Source organism: Chrysemys picta, chromosome 1 (genome assembly GCF_011386835.1).
Source record: "Chrysemys picta bellii isolate R12L10 chromosome 1, ASM1138683v2, whole genome shotgun sequence".
Lineage (NCBI taxonomy): Eukaryota > Metazoa > Chordata > Testudines > Emydidae > Chrysemys > Chrysemys picta.
In genome coordinates this window covers 78470312-78496483 of record NC_088791.1, presented here as the reverse complement: position 1 = coordinate 78496483, position 26172 = coordinate 78470312, and the positions used below count along the sequence as shown (strand labels likewise).

Genomic DNA, 26172 nt, shown 5'->3' with positions numbered 1-26172 from the left:
GATTATGTTTTTGATTGTTTTTTCTCTTCCTGTTATCTTCCCCCTCAAACTTCTGCTTATTTTCACTCCAATAAGATGGTAGCAAATGTCTGAACTTGTCTTATTTTCATTGGGTCCTATAGTTTGATAGCTTTTATGTTTGATGTACCCATTGTGTGCACTTTTTTCAAATGAAAACATAAAAATTCTGTGATGAAGTCCTGGCCCACTGAAATCAGTGGCAACACTTCCATTGACTTCAGTGTGGACAGGATTTCACCATAGTGTTTAAAACTTCCTTTATATCCTAATCATACGAACATTTAAGTATATAGTTAACTTAATTCATGTGAGTACTCCCATTCATATCAGTGGTTCACATGCATGCATGTGAACAAATGGTTCTATGACTATGTCCAAAATTGATATGTGAGTATTCTTTTTATATTCAGTTTTGCTTTTGCTGGCTGGATTTTTCTTCTTTTATCAGACTTTTTTGTTATTAGTTTCTTTTAAGAAGTTACTAGAATATAAAAAAGTGGCACTTCAAAGAAATTCTGGTAAATATATTCATAGTAAAAATGTATGTATAATTCACTATATTTTGATATTACAGTAATTTGCCAGGTCTTGCATAGTTTACCTGCTGAAACATAGTAACATTTATTAATCAGCTCTTTTATGTTGGTACTTAAGAGTAAATGCATGCAGAAGAAAACACATTTTTCCTTATTTGGTGGCAGCCTAATATTACTGTTCATTTTTCTACAGTCATACAACTCTTTTGTCTAAGAAACTTAGCTGTTTACACCATAGTCATTCAGATATGAGAAAGCTGTAAACAAATAGTGAATGGCTTGAATAATTCAGACTCCGTACTTATAAAGTTGTCCATGGCAGTAGTTCATGCTTGGTGTACTAAGAAAATGGGAGGAAAAAAGATTGCTCTAACAGGAGCAGCTGAAAGTAACTGAAGCTTTGGAAACATGTTTATCTGAATCTTCAGAAATTATGATTTAAAATGTTATGGAATATTTTATCATAGCCTCATTAATACAAAATAAGCCTACAGTGATTGATAGAATGACTAGAAGTGCTGCAGACATTGGAGATGTAAGGTACTCAACTCTTCATTAACAAGCAGAAGTGAGGGTAGGGTTGGATTTCAGAACTCACATTTCTGACGTGTTTTCTTTTCATGTTAAGAGCTGTCTCTCCCATAATGAAATTGCACACCTCCAGTTCACTGGGGATATGTAATCATTTCTGAGAGGATGGATGAATGCAGGTGGGGTATGAACAAATACTTCTGAGAAGCCTTTGAGCATTGGATGGTGGTGTCATATCACAGAGTAGATTATGCAAGTGTAATTAAAACGCTATGCATCTAATTAATACAATACATATTAAAATAATGTCACTACAATGTAGATGGAAGAATGTAATAAAGGTCCTAATACAGCAGTCCTGATGTAACTTTTTTCTCTTTCCTTGTGTTCAGCCAAAAAAACTTATTCCTGTAATTACAGCTGCTAATTATATCTACTTGGTCTGAGTTGATATGGACACATTCTCAGACCAGGTGTCAGTATCGAGGCGGCTTGTGTGACTGTAGACAAATGGTTGCTATTTTAGCACACTAGAGGAAGTATAAGAAGTTGTCAATCATTCTCAGTAGCTGTTTTGAAGCACCGTGGAAGTTTTTATTAAGGGCAAGCATTCCTGCATGTACATACCTACCTCCTTTGTTCAAGAGCTTCAGGTTTCTAACTATTAGTAATGGATTTTGTTGGGGTACAAACCTGGCAGCCATTTTGAGCACCAGTCAAATCCAGCCTACCCTACCACTGCAAGGATCAGGTAGAGCTGCCTGAGGTAACAGACTGAATCTGTGGGTTGGATTTCATTAGTTTGCTGTAATTTTACAGGTTAGTTGGACCTTATTGTTCTGCAGCAGTTATATGCTAAGGTATCTGTACAATCCTTAGTCCCAAAAAGGAAAATAAATATTTTTATAGCAATGGCTTACAGTTAAGGGAATAGGGAAATTTACTACTTGCCTAAAAGGCCGCTGCCTTACTCTTTTCATTCTGATAAGCAAGCTTAGAATTAAGTAAAGAGGGCAGATGTATTTGTGTGAATATATATATTGTTGATACACAAGGCATGGCACTGTGCCTTGACTTACAGAGCACCAATCAGATCTAGGCCAGCCCTGCAGAGAGCAGATAAAGCTATCAGGGGTAACCCTGACTGAATCTGTGGGTTGGATCTCAATACAGTTTCCTATAATTTTACAGACTTCAGTGGGATTGAGACAGGGAAAACACCATAAAGGAGGAATTGTAGACTAAAGGGGAATTTTTTGTGAGTTGTATTATATCAGTCAGGCTCACACAGTGACTTTGGTTAACACCTACAGTAATTGTCAGTTTTTCTTATTGGAAGCTATGTATGTGTTCAGTTTCATGGATGCTGAAATAATTGGTTAGGTAGTATAACTAAATGGTATTTATTTTAAAAACTATATCAAACCAGAATGAGCCTACTTGAAAGCAGAAGATCAGCAATTGTATGAAGTCCCAAACTCTCTACTTATTTTGTGAGGTTTAAAAAATATATAAATTAAAATTAGGGTTTATGCCCGGTGTTATATTTTTCATTTTAAAGGAATATAATTCATCTCTGGTTAGTTGATATTAGTCGAGCTAGGGTGCTATAAGAACAGTTTCTTTTGAAGTGTTATTCTTTAAAATGGAATTTTGAAATTGCTCTGTGTGTGTAACTGTCTTATGGTAGAGACTGGCACTGGATTCCTAAGAAGGAAAAGAAAGTGAATCCTATTATAATTTCCACTTCTAGTATTTAGAGAGTCCCTGTAGAAAATCCAGCTGTAGTTTCTCACCAGAATGAATTTACAGTCTGTGCAAATACCTGAAGTCATATCGAGGAATTCTGTAGCACAGAATTGGTAAGTAAATCAACCTACCTCCTTTATATGTAGGTTACACTTACTTGGGTAAAACTTCTCAAACTCCTTAATTTAAGACTAGGCCTGGATGCTCATTTTTCATAAGCAATAATTTGAAGTTAGCTTAGTTTCCAGTACTGTATATATCAAAGAAGGGGGTCCACTGCAGAGTGATTATTTGTTTTTGTCATACTTTTTCTGAGACTTTTTATGGTATTAAAAACAATGAAAATGAGACACTAAAAAATTGAGATGTGTGAAACCTAACACTTCTTGTCCTCGTTCTTGTCTGAGTGGTGATATAGTAGTCTCACCAAAAATACTATCTAGGTGTTGAAGGATAGCAGTGTGGTACAGTAGATAGGGCACTGGGCTGGGGCTCAGGAAACCTAGGATGGAATCCTATCCTCGTTGAAGTAAATGGCAAAGCTCCCATGGACTTCAGTAGGGCCAGGATTTCTATTCCCAGCTGTGTCTGTCAGCTTAGGGCAAAGAGCGGTGACCATCTGTAAAATGGGATAATAATACCTTGCTTAGATAGGCTCTTGGAGATCTCTGTGTGAAAACAGCTATATAGGCCACCAATGGAATGATGGGATTTTTGCCATTGATTTCCAAGGGAGCAGGATAAGAACTACATTTTCTTTCCAATTACTATCATTATTATAACAATACATCACTGAAAGGCATAGAGAAAAGCAGCCCATAACTGTCATCTTATGAAACTCAATATGCTGAGGTGTAAAACCTCAGATTGGGTGTAAGTATTTTGTAAACTACTCACTTTGTTTTTAAAATATTGCTTACATGCATCTCCTTGAAATCATTTCCAGCCTTCTTCCATGCACCTGAACCTTGGAAGTATTTTCCTTTCCCTTGGTCCCACTCTGTTCTTCACAACTGTTTAGTTTTTGGAATACCTTTTGTTAGTAATTTAGTCTTAAATTTGCTGTACAGCAAAAAGGTTAGTTCTGAATCTGAAATCATTGTGGCAAATCCACAACAATTCTAAATATAATTTTTATCTCAGTAATTATTTTCTACAATGGTTTCTGACCTCAACTGTCTCTTATGCCTCATTTACTGTAAATTGCTGTTTTGGGTGTGATATGGATATTTCAAAGAGAAATATATCTGACACTAGCTATTATATTTGTTGGTATTTGACATGCTGACAGGACTAGCTTAGGGAGTCTTCCCCATCTTACACCTACAGTATTTCATAATGAGGCTGTAGATATTTGAGCTCTGGGAAAGAACAAACATTTAGTTGTGCTGTGGCCTCTGTCCTGTCATCCCAGTTTGCAAGCTAGCAACAATGATCATTCAAAAGTCACTTGAGGAATTATGGGACTGAGAAGGAAAAATGGAGGGAATCTTAACAAGAGATTCCAAACTCCCAGATCTCTAGAGCCATAAACATTCCTCTTTTTAGGTTGACAATAAATGGGGGAAGAGGAACTTTGCTTGTGTGGACTCTGAAACAAAAGCTTTTCCCCTGGTTTTATCTGAATATTGAGGGATGGCAGAGCGAATGAGTGTCTAAGTAGTTCAGAAAACAGTGCCATGGCAGTCTGTCCTTATGCAGTTTTCAGTATGTATTTTTGACATACTGATATGTTTCACTGTATATTAACAGTTCATTAGATAGCCTCCCCATATTGTAACTGTTATAAACCACTCTTTGGAGCAGTACGGTAGAACAGCGATACACAGTTCCACTGTTCCTGAGGTTGAAGTCCTAGAGGAAGAGGTGTCCTTTTAGTAGCCTGGTTCAGAAGGATTTTTAAAGCCTTATTTACAATACCTTCATTCATTATTTTTGGAAGTTATCCTACCTTAGGGTCCAAATTGATTTGAGGATTTCACAAATAGTGATTACTTTTTGAGTTGATTTCTTTTGAATTTTTATTGGGATTTTGAATAGTGACTAATGATTTTGTTGGGTACCCAGCTAGAGACTTTATAGTGCTGAATTCCAGGAAGGGCTGAGCGCTGCCTTCAGCAAATCAGGCCCCTTTATGTTGTCTAAAGTTGGGTACCCAAAATCTCTAGTCATTTTTGAAAATCTTGTCCTTTGGTCTTTCGTTGTGAAATGTTATCAATAAATGTATATCGATAGTTTTAACTTACCCCTTTCTATTACAATTATCAAAGAAAAATTCCAGCTGTTTTAAAATGTTCTTAAAAATGAAAGGAAATAATTGTTGTTGCCATTTATCCATTCCCTCCCGCCCTTCCTTATCCCTAGTAGACAACCAGTGGCTATTGGAGGTTAACTGATTTGCTCCAATGTTTATGCTAAAGTTTGTAGTCTTTCAGATTATTACAAAAGTGCATTAAAAATTAAATGGCTATGCAGGATAAGATGGTGAATTGTCAGTTTTTTCATGGAAGGAAGAGTGTTCAATTTTTAAGGCTAGCAGGATATAACTACTTGTCTCATGCTGCTCTCCTCCACCGTTGCTTAGTAATACCATGTAGAGCCACTGTAGTTAAAGTACCTTATTTCTAAACTTGCTCAGCCTATGTTGCACTGAAAACACAATATCAATGTGCTTTCAGTATGGAAATATTTCGCAGGCTCAGGCTGTATCATCAGGCTCCAGGTAGATTTCCCAGTAGGGCCCAGGACCTGGAGGCCCCCCACTGCAAGCTGTGGCAAATCAAGGATAGATATGTTGATCCAGGAATCTAAGCAGGAGACCACCAAAATCTGACACTTTTGATCTATCTGTGGAGTGACCACTGCTGAAATACAGTTAGGCACAGCTGGTAGGGAGGCAGGGACTAAGATCCCTCTCAGTTTACATTTGAGAGGCAGTCAGTGATTTCCCATAATATACAGCATGGCAACACACTAACTTTAAACCCGGAGAGACCAAATGTCAGGGAGGCAACATGTGTCAGCACTTGCAGTAAAGTGCTCTCTTTAGAGGTGTGCATGTGGCTGTCAGAGTGCTGGTGGGGTAGGGGGATGGGATTCTATGTGACTTAATTTCTGGGACACTGTGTGTGAAGAGGAAGAGGGAGGAGTGGGTGTGTGAGTGTGGGTTAGCCATGGGAGGAGTGAATGGGTGAATGATGCATGCATAGGAGACTGCCTTCTTGACTCCATTTCCCTCAAAGTATGAGTCAGAAGGGAGGAACATAAAACTTAGATTGCAAGCCCTTTAGGGCAGGGCCATCTTTTAGTTCTGTGTTTATACAGTGCCTCACACAATGGGGTCCTGATCCATGACAAGAGATCTTCGACACTAATGCAATACAAATAATATCAAAGGGTGATGTGAGAGAATTAAAAAGAAAATGAATGGGTGGAGAGAAAGGAAATGACAGGAAAGGGATGATAGGGAGAGATTCATGATGGAAACTAGGTGGAAGGAAAAATGAAAATTATAGGGGACAAGTGGAGAGAAGAATATAGGATTGTGGGGGAGGAAGAGAAGAAAATTGGAGTTATTAAAATGCACATGGAAACAGAAAAGTGGAGATGCCATTTATACCAGAAGCAAAGGAAAATTGTAGCAAAGGAACAGAAAGGGGGAAGAGGAGGAATAAAAGAGACACATGCTTTGAACCAGATCCTCACCTGGTATAAAATAGGGTAGCTCTATTGGCCTAAATGGAGATGAACAAATGTGCACCAGCTAATCTCTACTGAAGCCAGCATAACTATGCCAGTTTCCACCAGGGCTGGATTTACATTACGTGCCTCTAGGCTCAGCATCTTCAGTGCGCCTCCCCCTTCCCCTCCCCCCCCCCCCCCCGCTACCCTCCCTCCCTTCCTCCCCTTGCCTATAGCTGACCTTTGTGTTGCACAGTTTTAGAGAGGTAAGGTGCGTCTAGGCACGTGCCTTCTGTGCCTACTTGGAAATCCAGCCCTATCCAGCAGAAGATCTGGCCCAGTACATCTACTTAAACTTTAATTTCAAAATGTTAAAATAAATATACAAATGCCTTCCCTGAGATCAACCTAAAAGGATCCTCTTTGCACTTTTCCATTAAAACCTTTGCCCAATGAATTCATCTATATATGCTCTGTATAAGGCAGCCCATCACCAGCCCACAACAAATTATTATTCCTTTTAAACTGCAGTGTTAAAAATGGAAAGAACTGTATCTTCTGGGAAAATAGTTTTGAAATATTTAGACGGCTCTGGAATATGAAATGAGAATGGTCTCTAATGATAAAGAATCTTTCTTGGGGGGCAATAGGGAAGCTAATCCAATTTAAACTGATAAGTATAGTCAGTACTTTCATGCATAAACTGCCACATTATCAATATTTCTTTTAAAAGGGAGAAAATTATGAGAGGAGCATAATTATAATCCTTTGAGAATCCAGACCCAGCCCTGCTGTGAGATAAATCACTTTTTGAAGAAAAATATCAAATTCATCCTCATTAGCTTGCTCTATGTAATGTGTGTACAGTAGTAAAGTATATCATTTAAGTAAAAATCTGTTCCTGGCAGACTGACAAAAGTAATTTAAAAACTGTCTTTGTAATTATCTCAGCCATGGTAAGCAGAAATGTTTTATCCAAACACAGTTTAGAAGATAGAGGTTGTGAGCACTGTATTACAGATTTAAAGAACTGTATTAATAATCTGTAATATTAGTGGTAATAAATGGATAGCATCATTGGCAGCTGTGTTGTTAGCTCAGGCAGTAGAGAATCATGAATTAAGATCTAGAGGTCCCAGGTTCTATCTCTGTTACAGCCCACCTAGAGGCATCATTGTTACATATGGAAGATCCAATGAATATTGAGGTAAGACTTTGAGAATTTTAGTCTCTGGCTCCCAGAGGCAGACATATGTGCCTGGCCTGAGCCCCTTCAACAAGTGGCTGCATGAAACCAGATTTCAGGATTGTGGCCTTAGCTAGTTCTATCAAGTTCTCTAGCCAGACAATGTTTCTGTGATACATTATAACAAAATTGGCCAATATTAATCTTTTAAATATTTGCATGTATGCTTTTTTAAAGCTGATTTTTTTTTCTCCCAATCCAGACAACTATGTGGTGTGTCTGAACTGCAGTGTGGGCATAAAACTTACATTTAACTAGAAAGTAGGGTTTTCCTGAAATTTTTATAAAAGGAAAGTAAATTCAACTCTGTATAAGAAAATTATTTTCCAAGGTAGGAAGAGCCATTGAGGAAGCTTGTTTGAAATCTACATAGATAATGTATAATAGCATGGGAAATTATGGAGACTTGAACAATCGTACATACTTTAATATCTGCTATAACAGAAAACAAGTAAATTGAGGGGGTTTTTTGTATTTAGATATTATAGGAAACATCCCCTTCATTGGTAGGAAGATGGACTGGATGGTCTGATTACTATGATTCTAATATACTGAACAGACTTGAAGATGTGTATTGTAAACCTATGACATGTTTACATCAGTTTTTATGGGAACTATAGTTGAGCTTGTTTCTCTGCACACTACATGTTCTCACTGGGAAAAATGTCTCACTTAGACCTCTCATAGGGAGCCCAAAAGATGCACAAATCTGATTGTTGCTAAGATTTCCTGGTATGTGTGGTACCATGTGCAGTCTGAAAATATTCTGTGACTTCAAAAGACAGTCCCAGGTTAAAGATCTTATTGCAGATGCCATGTTTAGTCTGTAAACCTTTAATCAACTTTATTTTTTGTTTTCATCTGATTCTTTAAATTTGCTAATATTTCATAGGTTTATTTTTATGTTAAGGCTGCACAGTTAATTACACAAGTTGGACAGTGGCAAAGTTCAGGTTGTGGACAACTATAACTGTTCCCACTTTCATAGATTCCAAGGCCAGAAGGTACCATTGTGATCATGTAGTTTGACCTCCATTATAGAATCGGCCAAGGTAATTCCTAGAACCTATATTTTTAGAAAAACAGCTAGTCTTGATTTAAAAATTGTTAGTGTTGGAGAATCCACCATGATCCTTGGTAAGTTGTTCCACTGGTTCATTACCCTGACTGCTAAAAATGTATCCCTTATTTCCAGTCTGAATTTGTCTAGCATCAACTTCCAGACATTGGATCGTGTTATACCTTTCTCTGCCTGATTGAAGAGCCCATTATTAAATATTTGTTCCCCATTTTAAGTACTTATATATTGTAATCAAGTCACCCCTTAACCTTCTCTTCGTTTAGCTACATAGATTGAGCTCATTGAGTCTGTCACCATAAGGCATATCTTCTAATCCTTTAATCATTTTCATGCCTCTTCTCTGAACCCTTTCCAATTTATCAACATCTTTCTTGAATTCTGGGCACCAGAACTGGACACCGTATTGCAGCAGTGGTTGCAGAGGTAAAATAACCTCTCTACTCCTACTTGAGATTCCCCTGTTTATGCATCCCAGGATTGCATTAGCTGTTTTGGCCATAGCATCACACTGGGAGCTCATGTTCAGCTGATTATCCACTGCGACTCCCGAAATCTTTTTCAGAATCATTTTCCTAAGATAGTCCCCCATCCTGTAAGTTTGGCCTACGTTCTTTGTAAATCTATTCATCTAAGAACATTTAGCCATATTAAAATGCATATTGTTTGCTTGCATACAGTTTACAAAGTGACCTAAATCAAGCTGAATCAGTGACCTGTTCTCTTCATTATTGACCACTCCTCCAATGTTTGTCATATCTGAAAACTTATCAGTGATGATTTTGTGTTTTTTCTTTCAAGATCATTGATAAAAATGTTAAATAGCATAAGGCCCCAAACCAAGCCCTCTGGCACCCCACTGGAAAAACGCCCACTTAATGTAGTCCCCATTTGCAATTGCACTTTGAGATCTATCAGTTAGCCAATTCTTTATTTAATATGTGCCATATGAATTGTTATAATTGCTTAATCAAAATGTACAGTACCAAGTAAACACCGTATAGAAATCTATTACATCATCAACACTATTACCTTTATCATCCGAACATGTCATCTCATCCAAAAAAAAGTCAAGTTAGACAGGATACATTTTCTATAAACCCATGTTGATTTGCATTAATTACATTACCCTAATTTAAATCTTTATTAACATTAGTGAATGTTTGACAACCACACAGGCCTTTCCTTAGGGGACTGAAAGCGTTAACTATAAAAATAACATAGGCTCTGATTCAGGAATGTGTTTAAGCACGTACCCAACTAATCACATAAGTAGTCCCCTTGACTTGGTTGAGACTACTCATGTAGCAGTATAGTTTGGGACTCTCTAGTATGGACTAGAATTGGGCTAGTTTTATTGCATGCTATGAACTTTTGAGTTCATGGATGGGTGAATGAGAACAATGCACAAGAGAAGGGATTTAAGGCATATCTACACTGCAATCAGAAGATAGGATTGCTATCTGGTTGCTGTAGGTGTAGGCATATCTCATCTAGCTTTGAATGAGCTATCCTGCTAAAAATAGCAATATAGCCACTACAGCAAAGGTGGTGGCATGGGATAACTTCCAGAGTAAGTATCTAGGGCTCTGGGAGGGACTATATTCAGGCAGCTAGCCAGTGCCATGGCTGCAGCACTATTTTTAGCAAGCTTTCTTGGGTATGCATGTGTGCTGTAGAATGGACGTACCCCTAGTGAATAACCTGGCATGAAAAGGGAGGAAATGTATAAGCAGTAATGTACAAGCACTAAAGCTTTTCCCTATGTGGCTGCTGTATTAAGCTAAATAAGTACAGGGTTAAAAGAGAAAAAACAGGGGAGAAGAGTGACTGATTTCCAGTACTCACTTGAGAAAGATCCTGACTTGCCAGTCACTAAGGGTAGGTCTATGCTATCCGCTGGATTGGCAGGCAGCGATCGACCCCCGAGTGCTCTCCCGTCGACTCCTGTACTCCACCAGCGCGAGAGCCGCAGGCGGAGTCAACAGGGGAGCGGCAGCAGGTGAGTCACTGCGGTGTCTTCACTGCGGTGACTAGATCAAAGTACGTCGACTTCAGCTACGTTATTCACATAGCTGAAGTTGCATAACTTAGATCAATTACCCCCCTCTACTCCTCTTCCCCCCCCCCCCCCCCGGATAGACCAGGCCTAGGCATGTCACTGTTTAGCCAGGCATCTCCCAGGGATCTAAATATCAAAGCACTTAAGCATGTGCTTAACTGTAAGACTTAGTCTTAAAAGGGCAAAAATATCAATTTTAGGATTAATAACATTTTTAGATGTTAGCTGTTCTTGATACCCCTTTTAAGTTAGTCTCTGGTTCTAGGCTTTAAACAGGCTTGTTCAGGCTTAATTTCTGGTGTATCACAAAAAAACATTTGAAAGGTACTATATAAATGCCAAATTATTGTTAGTGTTTAGCTTTGCTTTTAATATATATTTGCAGACATATTATACTCTTAAATCTAGAAGGTGTTGAGTGCAGAATTTTGGTCAAGTTTGTCCCAAAACTTGACTAAAGTAACAATATACTCATGTAATTTTAAACTACTAAATTACAGTTTTGTTAAATAACCACTTAACTTGCATTGTGGTCTCCCCAAACTGTCCATCCACTGAGTTCTATGTTCAGTCTTCACATTTTGGAATACAAGTTGATTTCCCCCCCCCCCTTTTTTTTTTAAGCAGTCTGTTTGCCATGTCATTGCAATATATAATATCTCATCCTAGTTCAATCTACAAGTCAACGCTGTACTCCGTCTATGCACTAGTTACCCCTGAAATTCAATTGTTTTTGGTTGCTCTCCTTTCATTGCATCTGATGATCTCCTCTCATTGAACAATAGATCCTCCTTGCACAGTGTGTCTTCACAGAGATCCTCTTTGCAGCTTGACATCCCACTCTGTTGTCCATTGAGTGATATATTTCTGTTCAGGGCTTCACTGATTATTTTACCTTTTGCTTTTCCTGTTGATGCAGTTTTCTTGTTCTCTTTCTGCCCCTTACATGGAGTTAACTGCTACCAGCATCTGGTTTAGAGGTTAAAAGACACATGAATGAATGAATATGTTGTGCTAACAATTGACTTGAGAGAGGTTATGGAAAATATTTTTCTTTCCTTAAATAAACCACATGGCTTACACCACTCAAAACCTCTTTTTGCCCCTGTGGCCCCTTCTTTGCTATCTTGAAAGGATACAATAACACCCGAAGGAGTCTTGCTGACACTAATACAACCTTAATCTAATATACATTTTCTGAATAACTAAAAATACATATAATACTTTCTAAACTGAATAAACTATGTCCAAGAAATTTGCCCAAAAGGCTGATGCATAATTTAAGGCTGCCTGAGGGAAGCTTCAATTGGTACTCTGGCAATTTGTTCCTGTTTTCCTGACTGTTTGTATCAAAAAGTGAATCAGAAAATGAAATCTGACTTTGTTTAATGTAGCAAGTTTTTATATTTATAATGTCTACCGGTGATATGCAGAATGTGGCTAGTATATTTTAAATATCTAAAAGTCTGACCATGAAAGCATTTCAAGACTTTGCAGTAAGGAGTAAGACATAAATACTTCAGTGATGTGTGGTAATGAAAAACATAAAATGTTTTAAAAGTATGAATGTTCATTGGACTGACCAACAGGATTACAGGAAAATCTAGAGGCTTCCCAAAGCCCTGCAAACAACATCAGCTTAAGATCCCTCCTATACTCAAACAGCAAGTAGGTGGTACAAAAATTATCCAGCATCCTACACCATTATTCCTGGCTTATGTTTACCTTCACTGCTGCAAGAACCACATTTATGATCTTTATAGAATTTGGGTTACTAAAAAAGATAAGGCTGATAGTATTGCACCAGAGACAAAGGGACAAAGCAACTTAATTTACCTGCAGATAAATCCATGTTTCCTGCTTCACATAGGATGGTAATGATACTAAAACTGTTTGTTACACAAGCCTTTATTAGAATGCTCATATTTTCAGGTTGAATTGGTGTTGACTGTTTTATTTATTGGTGTGATCATGAACACTGACAGATTAAGAGCCCTGGCTACAGCCATACACAACTTTGCCAATGTGCTTCAGTCCATTCTTGTGCAACACCTCTACTATTCCAGTACCAAGGCCTCTTAGAACAGAGACTGCCAGATGTGCCAAATTGTGCAGTGTGGTGGAATGATGAATAACCATTGGGTTCATGATGACCCCACAGAGGTCTCTGATCTGTTTTATTATAAATGATTAAACTCAGGTGTCCAAACACAAAGGACTGATGAATCAATCCAGTGAACCCACTGTCCCTCAGACTTGACTTCTTGAACACTCAAAATGACAATAGATTTTGAAACTTTTAAAATACATTGCTAGGCATTTTCAGGGTCTGGGCATCACACGTTATTTATATCTGTCTCAGTAGTGGCAGTATCCTTGGACTTTGGTGTGTGTGTGTATGTACCTCCATGTCATCTTTTATTGCCTGTTAATTTTCATCTCTTCATTTCCTAGCTGAGAGAAGAGTTTTTAATGTGCTGAAGAAACACTAAAAGACAGGGAAACAGTGAGGTTTTACAGATGTAAATCAGAATGTAAGTGGCCAAGCATATAGGCAAGAGAGAGTGAGTGTAGATTTTTGTGTCAGTCTGTGGTTAGCTAGAAAACCTAAACTTCTTCAGCTTCAACCACCTCTAGTGTTTGCTTTTTTTAGTTGGGAACACAATGTTTTCCCCCCATTGTTTACAGTGGAAAATATAATCAGGAAGTAATTCTGTCATCTAATATAAATATTTATGAGAAGGAGTGTTGCAAGAATCATTACTCCTATTTCCATTCCTATGTTCTTCTCTGCACTTGTAAGCAATCCTGTAGCATGATTCAGCTTTGATTTACTGTATTAAACTTCAAGTAGATTCTATATTTTGTTACTTGAAATACTTGAACTATTTATTTCCATTTGTTTAGGTTCAGTTTTATGATCTCAAGTGCCCTTGATATTGTCAAGTTGGTGCCACTGATATTGTCAAGTTGGTGCCACATGGTTGAAATTTAACAGCTCCATTACTTCTGTGAAATGTACTTTTGTGTTTGGCTTAATATGCATAAGGGTGCTCAGGAAAAGTATAGCAAGCATAAAAGGGAAGCCCTATTCTGGAATTTAATGACTTTTGGGGGAGGGAGGGAGGGAATTCAAAAGCGCTTAAGTCCCATTGAAAGTCAATGGGACTTAAGCTCCTAAGTCACTTACGTATTTAAAAAATGTCACCTTTATCTCTCAATAGACACATGATTTGGCTACTGTTTATAAAACTGAAAATGTACTACACAATGGTCTCACATTTTGTTCAAAGTACTTTTCTACTCATCAGTTACCGATGAAGAAAGACAACAATTAAGGTATTTTCTAGTGTGAGAGGGGAAAAACTCTGTTTCTGTATCTCCTTCATTTGGCTCAGATTTTAAAACTACTAAGAACCCGAAATTTCCAAAAATAATAAAAGGAACAGTCATGTAAATAAGTCTAACACACACAATGTTGGATTCACACAATATTTCATTATTTTTCATATAGGTAAATCACACAAAAAAGAAGGGCATATTTGGAAGTTAGTCGCCTACTCCATATGATCTGGTAAGAGGGAGCAGTAAAGGGAAAAGGACCTTATATGCCAGTTTTCTTAGATAATCTGATTGAATACTACAATAAATGTGTGGCTCAGGAACTGTGGACTGGATTCTCCATGGTATGGTTACTTGTCTAGTTATTAATATTTGTGTAAAGGGAGCGTACAATGTTGCATTTTGGATTTGTAATATTTTACATTCAATTTGTTCACCCTTTGCAATGTGTAAATGACTACATCAAGTACAGGATGGTGATGTATATATCTGGGAATCTATATTTAAATTGTTTGTACGTGCTTGATTACATTTTGTTGCACTGAGTTTTGGTGTTTTTTTTGCTCCTGAGATGTAACTTACTATGTATAAATTGTTTTTCATGTAACTTATTCAGAATGCATGAATGTTACTTATGAATATAAATTTGCACTGCATTATGCTCCATATAGATAACCAGTGGTGAATCTCTTGAATGTGCTTATGTTGAGTACATTCTATTATTTTATCATAAAGTATTGATGAAGACTCAAATTGTATTATGCCCCAGAACTATTGAAGGAGCTACTATAACTCTTTGGGAATCAGAAAAATGGCTCTTATTTCTAGAAGATTTATGCTGAAATTCTGCAGAGTAAAGTGCACAAGGCCTTCTCTGCTTTTGGGCTTTAAACCTCAAAATGCTTCAAGAAAAGTTTTAAGTATTTTGACAGAGTAATACTGAGTTTCAGGAAACAGTAAATGTCTGCACTGGCCTGTTTTACATGAAGAAAACAAGCAAAATGCTAGTAGAATTAATTCACAGAGATTAGAGCCCTTAAGCAATAACAAATGTTGCTAGTAGTGATGGTTGTAGTATGCTCTACAGACGTTACAGGTCTCCATACAGTATAGGCCAGCATCTGTGTTGTGTGGGTGGTTAACACATATTCTGCTGTTTTTTGTAGCCATTCTGAAGAGCAACTCATGGTCTGGCACAGGGGGAGAGGTGAAAACTTGCTGACAGTATGTTTGTGATTCCTGCATTTAAATTCTCCCTGGGCATCAAACTTCAGTCTGACTGCAGCTGAGACTCAGCATACAGTCTTGATGAATGGCTAGTCAAACCTTCAAAGTAAAGTGAAACAAAAGAACATAAAAACCAAAACCCCATCACCACCATAAATTCTTCACAAAATAGAATATACTATGAAATCCTCCAATGATGCTGTGAAATATAATCTGATATGGAAGAGGTTCAATTGTTCAGCTCTCCAGTTCATCTTGCGAGTATGATATATGTCATCCATTGGTTCCACTGTAACAAAATAGTGGCTTTAAAGTGATCATATATGACCTCTAATGAGGACATAAAAATTTCAGCTATTACTTATTGAGGTGAAGATCAGGCTTTAGCTGGATCAAGACTGAATTACTTCTTACTATTAGAGGGAAGCCCTTTTGCCGTATTTTAAGGTTAAAGCAGCTTACACCACAGCTTCCTATTATAGCTGATGTGTAAGCACAGCAAAATTTCTACTCCTTTCCAATCCTTCTTTGTAAGTTTACCACTTGAAAATATGAAGCCTAGAGATTCTTATTCCTCAGGGGCCTCTGTGCATTCCCACATAAGGTCTAATGCTTCGAGATCAAGCTTTGGAACTGAATAAGAAAGCAATAAGCTGTGGGGTGCAGCAGTGTTCTTATACTAAGATTTGATCGTTTCTGCCTATATAAATGAGCACAACTCCACCCTGTCAGAAGTAAGGCCCTGCAACTGTGCCTGCTCAGCTGATGTCCTAACAAGTCAGCTTGGCTGCCTGATGGACTGCCCTGCCTAACTGGCTGAGGAAGCTATCAGGCTGGTTCTTAAGCCCAGCAGCAGCAGTAGGTCGCTGGCTTCTCAACACCTGTGGACTCTGTCTCCCTTGGTCATCTCTCTAAGCTCTGCTCCTGCTTTGCTCCTCCATGGCTGCAGCCCAGACACTGCCCTGCACCCAGCCTTGCTCCTGCCTCAGAACCAACCCTGCTCTTGCCTTCCCTGACTCCTGGTAATCCAGTACTGACTCCAACTCTGTGACCTGGTCTGCTGAGTGACATCCCCCTCAACTACCTCAGTTACTTTACTGCCACTACAGAAAGTTAATGGAACTACCTCCCATGAACTGTGAGCTAGTTAGCCTCTGGTATTATTATTTAGTTACTTAGAGTAGTTGGGGCTTGCCATGTATTATTTTTCAAAGCTATGTTGGGTCCTGAATAACATGGCAATTCAGAAGGTGTGTGACCTGATAAGCCATCTTTCCAGAGATGGATGCACATGTTTGGCACCTAGCATGTCTGGGAGAGGCTCATATAATGTCTCAGTGCATAAGTCACCATGCCTTCTCTCCCTGGAGGATAAGCCAGACAGTTAAGACTGTGGGCAAATGTGGCTTCTTTGAGCTTTCATCCAGACCGTTCTAACACTCCTTCAGAAGTTATGAGACCTGAGACACATCTTGCCACCCCAGGTTCAATGCTGCCCTTGATGTTGACATCCCTGAGGCAAACACTCATGGGGGCTGAGCCTCCTGCCTGGCACAGTCCAGCACAGCAGACTCCAACAAATCAGACTGCTCTGCCACAGAGGTCAGTAGCACAATCTTCCTTGATGCCCTTACTGGTTGACACCACCAGCGAGTCTCATGCTTCCAGATTGTCTCGTGCCTCTGTTCCAGGGAAGACAAAGGAAAAAGAGGAAGTATTCTGATCCATGAAAGTAGCCAAAAGAGGAAAAGAAAGAGGCATAAGTTTCCTTGAGCTCCATTGATGCATGTCACATGTGGAGATCCCTTGCGTAATTCAACGCCACTCTTGCTATGCACACCTCTCAGCTTCAAGCTGAGGCACTGAATGACTTGGATACCTCACCAGGCTACACAGCTCTAACACAGTTGATTTTCCTTCTCATGACTGGGGGCCCTCTAAATAGATACATTATGCCTCCCCTGCTGATCTACACAGCAGTATTTGTTACTCATATAAAATTGGAAAATCCTCGAAGAGCATGGGATCCCCTCAGAGCTGACATACCAGCTCCTCTAATTGTTAATTTCTTATATACTGGAATGCATGGACATCCTTGAAGAAGGAGGGATTACGTACTAGTCACTGTTTTTCTTTTGAGAGTTGTCTTCGTGCATTTACACTCCACCCACCTGCCTCTGAGTTCTTTGTGTTTCAGGATTCTGTTAGAAGGAACTGAGGCTGGGTGGAGGGATGCGCTCCCCTTATATAGATACAGCCAATGTTGTCCACCTAATACAAGAATGCTACTGCATCCCCCTAACAGACATGGCTTTATTGTACAGTTCTTTATTATACAGCTGTTAGATGCCATAAAAGGGAATGCACAGAAGCAACTCTCAGAACAACTGTTACTTGTCAATAACCCCTCTTAAATTAAACCCTGCAATTGCCATATCAGACACTAGTGTTTAATTTTTGAAAACCATTCATCTGAGAGTAACTATTCAGAGAGCTTAAATTCATAACTTTGCTAGATAGTAAAATTCATAGCCTGAACAGAGGCACTGGATTTATGGCTTATTACAACAATCTATATCTAAGGCTACGTTTTTTTAGCAAAAGTCATGGACAGGAACTGTGGCCAATGGGAGCTGCCGGGCAGTGCCTCAGGGCAGAGGCAGCTTGCAGAGTTGCCTGGCCACGCCTCCACCTAGGAGCCAAGGGATGTTGCAGCTTCTGGGAGGGAGGGGGCCTCCAAGCAAGGTAAGCACCGCCCAGAGCCCTCACCCCCTCCCGTGCCCCAAACCCCAACCCTGAGCCCCCTCCCACACCCAAACTCCTCCTGCTGCTGGGGGAGAGGAGGGCAGTGGCCCGAGAATGCCCCAGCAGCGCCAGTGCGGTTGGCCCAGGGGCTGCCTGATCTGCCCAGGTAGCCCCTGGGCCAGCTGCACCTGTTGCTGCAGAAGTCCCGAAGGTCCTGGAAAGTCACAGAATCCGTGACCTTCGTTACAAACTCGCAGCCTTATAACCCACTAACCCCTGTTTTTGTCCTAGGACTACAGGGATTTTAACAAGCTACTTCACCTTAAAAGGTCCCTTAGAATATGTGCTAACTGCTTATGCTAAATTATTTGTGTGATCATATATTTAGCATGAGACTCTACAGCTTTGTCTACACTACAGAACTTACAGTGGCACACTTGTACCACTGTAGCTGCACCACCGTAAGTTCTCCCATGTAGCAGCTTTATGCTGGCGGGAGAGAGCTCTCCCGCCAGCATAATTAGACCACCCCTAACGAGTAGCGGTAGCTATGTCTGCGGGAGAGAGTCTCCTGTCGACATACCATTGTTCACACTGGTGCTTTTGACCGTGAAACTTTTGTCAGTCGGGATATGGTTTTTTTTCATACCCCTGACTGAAAAAAGTTTTTTACTGACAAAAGTGCTAGTGTAGACAAAGGCTTAGTACCTTTCCCACACCTGAGGAAGAGCTCTGTGTAGCTCGGAAGCTTGTCTTTCTCTCCAACAGAAATTGGTCCAATAAAAGATATTACCTCACCCACCTTATCTCACTGGTATTCAGGATAACAGTGATTAGTTTGGACTGACCATCACGGAGTCGAAATGCTCCTGTTCTATTCAGATTAGTATACCATACCTATTATGTAGCTTCAGGCTCTTAGTGGTTAGATACTTGAAATTTCCTGTATGGTTTAGCCCAACTCTGATTCAAAAATTGTACTTCTGGGGGTGGACATAAGATTTTATTTTATTTCTTGCAGAAATTTTTCCCATGTAGTATTTAGAATCAAATAGAAGTCCCATCAGTGACCGGCTTAATATCAGACATGCACAAAGGAATATTCATTTAAAATGTCATTCCCACATTTCCAGTTGATGAAATGAACTGTGTAAATTGGAGTTTGGTTAGTGTTTTTCTTAATTCAACATGATCCCTGCCATTTATTATGTTGTAGATTTTATTATTGATGATGATGATGATGATGTGTGCAGTTTGAGCTGCCAACCTCATCAAACTAATCTGAACTGCCCCTCCCCCCTAAAAAAGTATGTCTAGTGGGTGGGAGGGGACACAGGGTTACCTTTTATGTGAATGGCAATGCTTCATGGTGTCCTCCTTACCCTTGTGACCCATATCTGTGATCTTTTAAATTGAATGTATCTGTCATTTATTACCAGCTCTATTTTAATTTCCTCTCCAGCTTACACTGCAAATAAAAGACTTCTAGCTGTTTTTAATTTTCCCCTTCTGACAGAAAGACATATCTGCATGATTAAAATGCCAGATATCTTTATAACTGTTATCAATTACATTAATTAATAGAAATAGCAGTTGAATTTGCACAGAAAAATATATTATTCTAAATCTTTGTTAATGCATAGCTGTCTATAAACTACTGTTTCTCCCACATCCCACTTATTTTTCACCCATCAGTTTATGCATAATTAATATCTGCTTCTCTAACCAGTGTGTCGTGTAGTTACAATATGCCTCAATATGAAGTATAGGCCCATTGGCTTTGCATCTTTCTGCCTAAGAAGTAAAAAGGAATTTTTTTTCATAAAACAAATTGTGCTTATTAAGTGGCTGAGTTATCTGAATGCCAAACAGACCCTTGACTATCACATATTTTCTTTTAAATTAAACTATAGACCACTCAGCTCACATTAAAAAAGTAAGAGTCATAATAGCCCCAAAGAGAACACATTAAAAGGAGAATCTGAAAGAGCACTGAAAGGTGCAAGGATCTACACTGGCAGGCTCCAGTGGAGGGTAAAGCCTAAGGGTGCTTCAAATATGCTTTGGATTTGCTCTCTGGCTCTCCTCCGTGTTCCTAGCCCAATGTTATATTACCTCCTTCCCACCTCGAAGCCCGGCTAGTTTTTCATCCATTTTTTCTGTCTTTTCTGGGACTTTCTGTGAGTCCCTTGGGCCTGCCTTTTGCAACCTTTCTTGTACCTCCTCATTATGGCCCTATTGTCCCTCCCATCTATTCTGTGTTCCACTCAACTGCATGTGAGCTCCAACAGGTAAAATAACAATAACAAAAAGGAATCCTAAGCCCTGATTCTTCCAGGTTTTTAATACTTGTCTATTTAATAAACCCTGCCACCTTTTTATTTTTATAACTTGGCAATGTATTTATCTTCACCCTATGCCTATGTCATTGTTTTATGTAAAACTCTTGCCTAACTTCCATTTTTATTTTACTATAAGCCAATATTTATTTTGTTACTTCTACAATTGCCTAGTTTTATTTGTTTAGCTTGATTTTTTTTTTTAAATTGTCAGTTTGCTGGAAAGGCGCGTAAGTACAATTTTAATGTATTAATATCTAAAAATTAGAAATAAAAAATACAGCCTTGCATAAGGGGTTTAAAACTAATGTGGTATGCTTTTTTTCTTTCTTTCTTTTGTTGCTTGTCATCCAGAGGGTGGCAGACCCATTGAAAACTGAAACAAAAAACATCTTAAATGTTTTACAAGACCTTTCCTAATTTCAGACTTTGTATGCAATGATTCTATCCATACTGAAGCATAGAATCTCTCCCCTCCCCCCACTGTAAAAACCTCAGAGGGGGGGACTAAAGTCAGGATCCCATCAGTTTTCCCCACGCTCATATGTGGCATGAGAGAGGATTCTTTTCTTCCCTTCCTTTCCACAAAATGATAGTTTGCTCTGCCTCAAACCCACAGAATCCCTGGGAACAGTGAGAGACTAGGGCCATCCATGAAGATACACTGTGATCCCCAGCAGCCTCTATCCCTTTCTCTTTGGTATAGCCACTCAAATATGATTTTTCTACCTTGGGCTCCCTTAGCTCCTGGGATCCTTTGCATCCAAAAAGAAGAATATCATTGGTAAAGGTAATACAGTCCTGTGGCATGTTTATGGGGCTGGTGGGAACACAAGTGCATTGTCCTAGCTAACCCCTGCTCAACACAAGATCACTCAGTCTGCAATATCTGTCTATCTCATGAATCTTAATCTGGAGGAGGATCTCCATGGGGTCTTGCGGATGGAGGGCAATGCTATAGGAGTGGCTGGCCTCAGGGGCATGATATGTCCCTGAATTTTTAAGGCAAGCTAGAAGTGCTCCTTTCAAAAAAGAGGTTTTGTGTTGGAAAGCTGACAGACCCTTAAGTGAAATGGTGCTTGGAAGGTATAGCAATAGTTTTGAACCCTATGGTTAGCAGAGTATCACATTGAATGAATATATGTAAGAACCACAAGCATGTAGGGACAAAATTAGAAAGGCTGATATTAAACTAGCAGCTAGAGACATAAAGGATAACAAGAGAAAATTTTACAAATATATTAGATGTAAGAGGAAGACTAAGGACAGGGAAGGCCTGTTACTCGATGAGGAGGGAACGAGCATTAGCAAACAGAGCAATGGCCGAAGCATTAAATGCAACCCCCCCCCCCTTTTTTTTCCCCCATCAAAAATTTTAGCAATGATCAGCTGATACACTGATGTTCACTATGTGAAAGTGGGGTCCGACCCGAGGATAAAATAGGGGGAAAACAAATTAAGAATTAAGTTAGATGTTTTCAAGTTGGCAGGAACCAATGAAATACATCCTAAATTATTTAAGGAACTGGCTGAAGAGATCTCTGAGCCATTAGCTATTGTCTTTGAGAACGCATGGAGGATGGAAGAGATCCCAGAGGACTGGGAAAAGGCAAATATAGTACCTATCTATAAAAAGGAGAATAAGGACAATGCAGGGAATTATAGGGTGGTCAGCTTAACTTCAGTACCCGGAAAGATAAAGAAGCAAATAATCAAGCAATCTGTTTATAAGCACCTAGAAGATAATAAGGTGATAAGTAACAGTCAGCATGGATTTATCAAGAACAAATCATGTCAAACAACCTAATATCCTTTTTGGATGAGGTAAGAATTCTTGTTGATAAGGGGGAAGCAGTAGATGTGATACATCTCCATTTGAATAAGGCTTTTGGTACTGTCTCACTTGACCTCATAAACAAAATAGGGAAATATAGCCTAGACTAACCTATTATAAGGTGGATATCTAACTGGTTGGAAAACCATATTCAGGTAATAGTTATCAAAGGTTCACAGTCAAGCTGTAAAGGCATATTGAGTGGGTCTTACAAGTATCCATGTGGGGTTCCTCAGCGACCAGTCCTGGGTCTGGTTCTGTTCAATATCTTAAATAATTTTGGCAGAGCTTATAAAGTTTGCAGATACTAAGCTGGGAGGGGTTGCAAGTGCCTTGGAGGACAGGATTAGAATTCAAAATGATCTTATCAAACTGGAGAATGAAATTCAGTAAGGGCAAAAGCAAAGTACTTCACTTAGCAAGGAATAATCAGTTGCACAAATACAAAATGGGAAATGACTGCTTAGGAAGGAGTGCTGCAGGAAAGGATCTGAGAGTCACAGTGAATCACAAACTAAATATGAGTCAACAATTGTTGTACGGTTTCCAAAAAAGCGAACATCATTGTGGGATGTATTAGCAGGGGTGTTGTAAGCAAGACACAAGAAGTAATTCTTCTGCTCTACTCAGCACTGATAAGGCCTCAGCTGGAGTATTGTGTCAATTCTGGGCACTACACTTTGGGAAAGATGTGGACATATTGGAGAAAGTCCAGAGGAGAGCAACATGAATGATTGAAAGTCCAGAAAACATGACCTCTGAGGAAAGATGGGAAAAAATGTACCTTGTTTAGTGTGGAGAAAAGAAGACTGGGGCGGGGGGGAACATAAGTCTTCAAGTACAGAAAATGAGTGTGACATATTGTTCTCCTTAAGCATGGAGAACAGGACAAGAAGTAATAGGCTTAAATTGCAGCAAGGGAGATTTTGGTTAGACATTATGAAAAACTTCCTAACTGTAAGGTTAGTTAAGTACTGGAATAAATTGTCTAGGGAGGTTGTGGAATCTCCATTGTTGGAAATTATTCAGAGCAAGTTAGACAAATACCTCTCAGGGATGGTCTAGATAATAGTTTGCCCTGCCTCAGTACAGGGTACTGTACCCATCAAGGTCCCTTCCAATCTTACATTTCTATGATTCTATTTTTGATGGTTAAATCTCTAAATGTGGTAAATATCTATTAGGCTTTGACTTTGGAGTACTTAAGGCTCAGGGAATTTATCTTTTTATTGGTCACTAATTTGCACATGACTGACTTATATAATGATTTTTTGTAATATGTCTCGATTAAATTTGCTTTAAAAAAGTAATCTGGCATTTGGAACCTTTACAATGTAGCTAGCCTATTTTAACAGTCCAGTGACTAATATCTCAATGAACATTAAGGACAACGGGCTTCAGTAACCCCAGAAACATTCAGATTTCATGGTTCCTTTGGAATGTTTTATCGATTTAATTGTTTGAATTACTTTGCAATTAATCTCAGAATATGCTATTCCCGGAAATTATTTGAGTGTAAAAGTAACATCGGACACCTTTTTTCCCCCAAACTGATTATTTTGCCCATTGTATAGTGTTTGATCAAGCAGTGATTAACCTTTCTTTTAATTACAAAAAAAAATGACTTAGAACTTTGGTTGTTGTGATTTTATAATCCATTCTCTTGTTAAATGTCTAAATGAGGCCCAAAAAATAAGAGAATTTAGACTGCAGACTGACATACCATCTGTAAACCATACCCCTTCTAATGATGTAGTGGAACGAACAGCTTTGAAGGTAGAGTTCGGCAAGTCCCTGGATGAAACTCTATTTGTTTTTAAGACAAAGTAGAAACTATTAGTAGGTGTTTTTCTGTTATTCTTGAAAACTGAAGTATTCCTATTGGACGGTGTACATATGCTCATTTTTACCAATAATTACATAGCAAAATAATGGGAATTATAGTTGTCCAGAGTTTACATTATCTGACTGTATGCTCTGATATTTAGATGGAAGTTCTGGAATGAATGTAAGTTCTTTTGATGTTTTTTGTGTTAAAATTACTGGTTTTCCCTTAGGTACTTCACTTTTTGTAGATGAAATTTCATGCCTCTTGTTCTCTGAGCTATTCTTGGTAATTGTTCTCTTTAAAATGTTGTAGCCTTACCTTTCAGATTTATCCCTCACTTACAAACAATATTCTAGTAAAGGCTGCCTTTTGAAAAGATGTCATCAACTCTGAGGGGTGTGTTTTTTTTTGTTTGGATCTGTTATTTCATTAAGAAGCTATGAATGTACATTATGGCTTGTGTATGTGTGTGCTGATATTTAAAAGGAAGAAGTCCTTAACATTTCTCGGTTCTTATATTTTAATTGACCTATATAATGGCTTTCGTAAATCTCATAAGGGATCTTTTTTATCCAATTGAAACAATGTAGGGTTGTGATAGGCAGAATGTAACTATTTATGTTAGCATATGGTAAGAATGTGTTTGTGCTAAATCTATTTGTTTTAAAAAATGCAGCAATAAAGTCAGCTTTTGCCAACCATGATTACATAGTAGTTTAATGTTACACGCAGAATAAAAAATAACTCTGGTATCTTGCAAATAATAACTTCTTGATGAAGACCACTGTAGTCTCAAATTAGCCTTGCATGTCTAAAGTTGCTGATTGCTGGATATTTAAATCCATGATAATGGGACTGCTGAATTTTCTTCTGACTTCTCAGAAGTGAGACTCCTCCTGCAAAACTAACAATTTTTCACCTCTTAGTGAGAACTGCTGAGTGATTATCACTTTTGAAAATCAGGCCAGTTAGTTGGATGCTAAATATGTACTTAAAGGACTCGTTTAAAAAAACAAACAAAAAAACTTAGCTTTCATTTTAACTTAATGTACCTTTTTATAGGATAACTTATTGTAAATATGACAGTAGCAGTTAGATAATGTGGTTTGTTTTGTAGAAACCACAATACTTAGTTACTCTGACTGCTTTTGTTAATGTCAGTTAAACAATTTTGATATGACTATTATAACCAAAATCTCTAACATGCAGTGACAATACATTCTACAAAGATGCACAAATGCTAAAGGCTTATCTTCTGGGACTCTTTCTAACACCAGGGACCTCTAATAAGCTTTTAACAGAAAAGTTCAAAGAACGGTTACATAAAAGAATTAGCAAATCTAAGTAGCTAGAGCAGAAAATAACTGAATTCAACCTTAAACTAATTGTTCTGTCTAATTGGAGGCTGTCTCTCCAAGTGCAACATTTTGCAATAAATAATGGCTTATCTTGTGCAATACCCTACCAGCAAATTTTTGGACTATTTGTAACTTAAGATGCTACAAGGGACATTAAAATGAATAATTGCTGAGTTATTTGAAAGAAGAAAAAGTAATTGCTATTGAATTATAGGTGATTATATAGTAACTAGTGAAATATGTATTAAGTACATTATGTTTAACCTTGGATTTAGTCTACTTTCACAGCAGTGTATTTCACTTATTCTGTGAAATACAAGAACTAGGGGTTATCAAATGAAATTAATAGGCAGCAGGTTTAAAACAAATAAAAGGAAGTTCTTCTTCATGCAGCGCACAGTCAACTTGTGGAACGCCTTACCTGAGGAGGTTGTGAAGGCTAGGACTATAACAGTTTAAAAGAGAACTGGATAAATTCATGGTGGTTAAGTCCATTAATGGCTATTAGCCAGGATGGGTAAGGAATGGTGTCCCTAGACTCTGTTTGTCAGAGGGTGGAGATGGATGGCAGGAGAGAGATCACTTGATCATTGCC

The 26172-nt window shown here is 38.5% G+C and overlaps 1 protein-coding gene across 13 annotated transcripts in view; it reads left to right on the top strand.

Moving 5' to 3' along the window:
- The window catches only part of MGAT4C (MGAT4 family member C), a 631037-nt gene that overhangs the window by 26982 nt on the left and 577883 nt on the right, over window positions 1-26172 (top strand). Inside the window, exon 2 of one of the 13 annotated variants that reach the window (XM_065560047.1) lies at window positions 14419-14478. The exons of the other annotated variants lie outside the window; for them this stretch is intronic. The gene's annotated coding sequence lies outside the window, so the exon portion shown is untranslated. The remainder of the gene's footprint in view (window positions 1-14418; window positions 14479-26172) is intronic. 13 annotated transcript variants of the gene reach the window in all.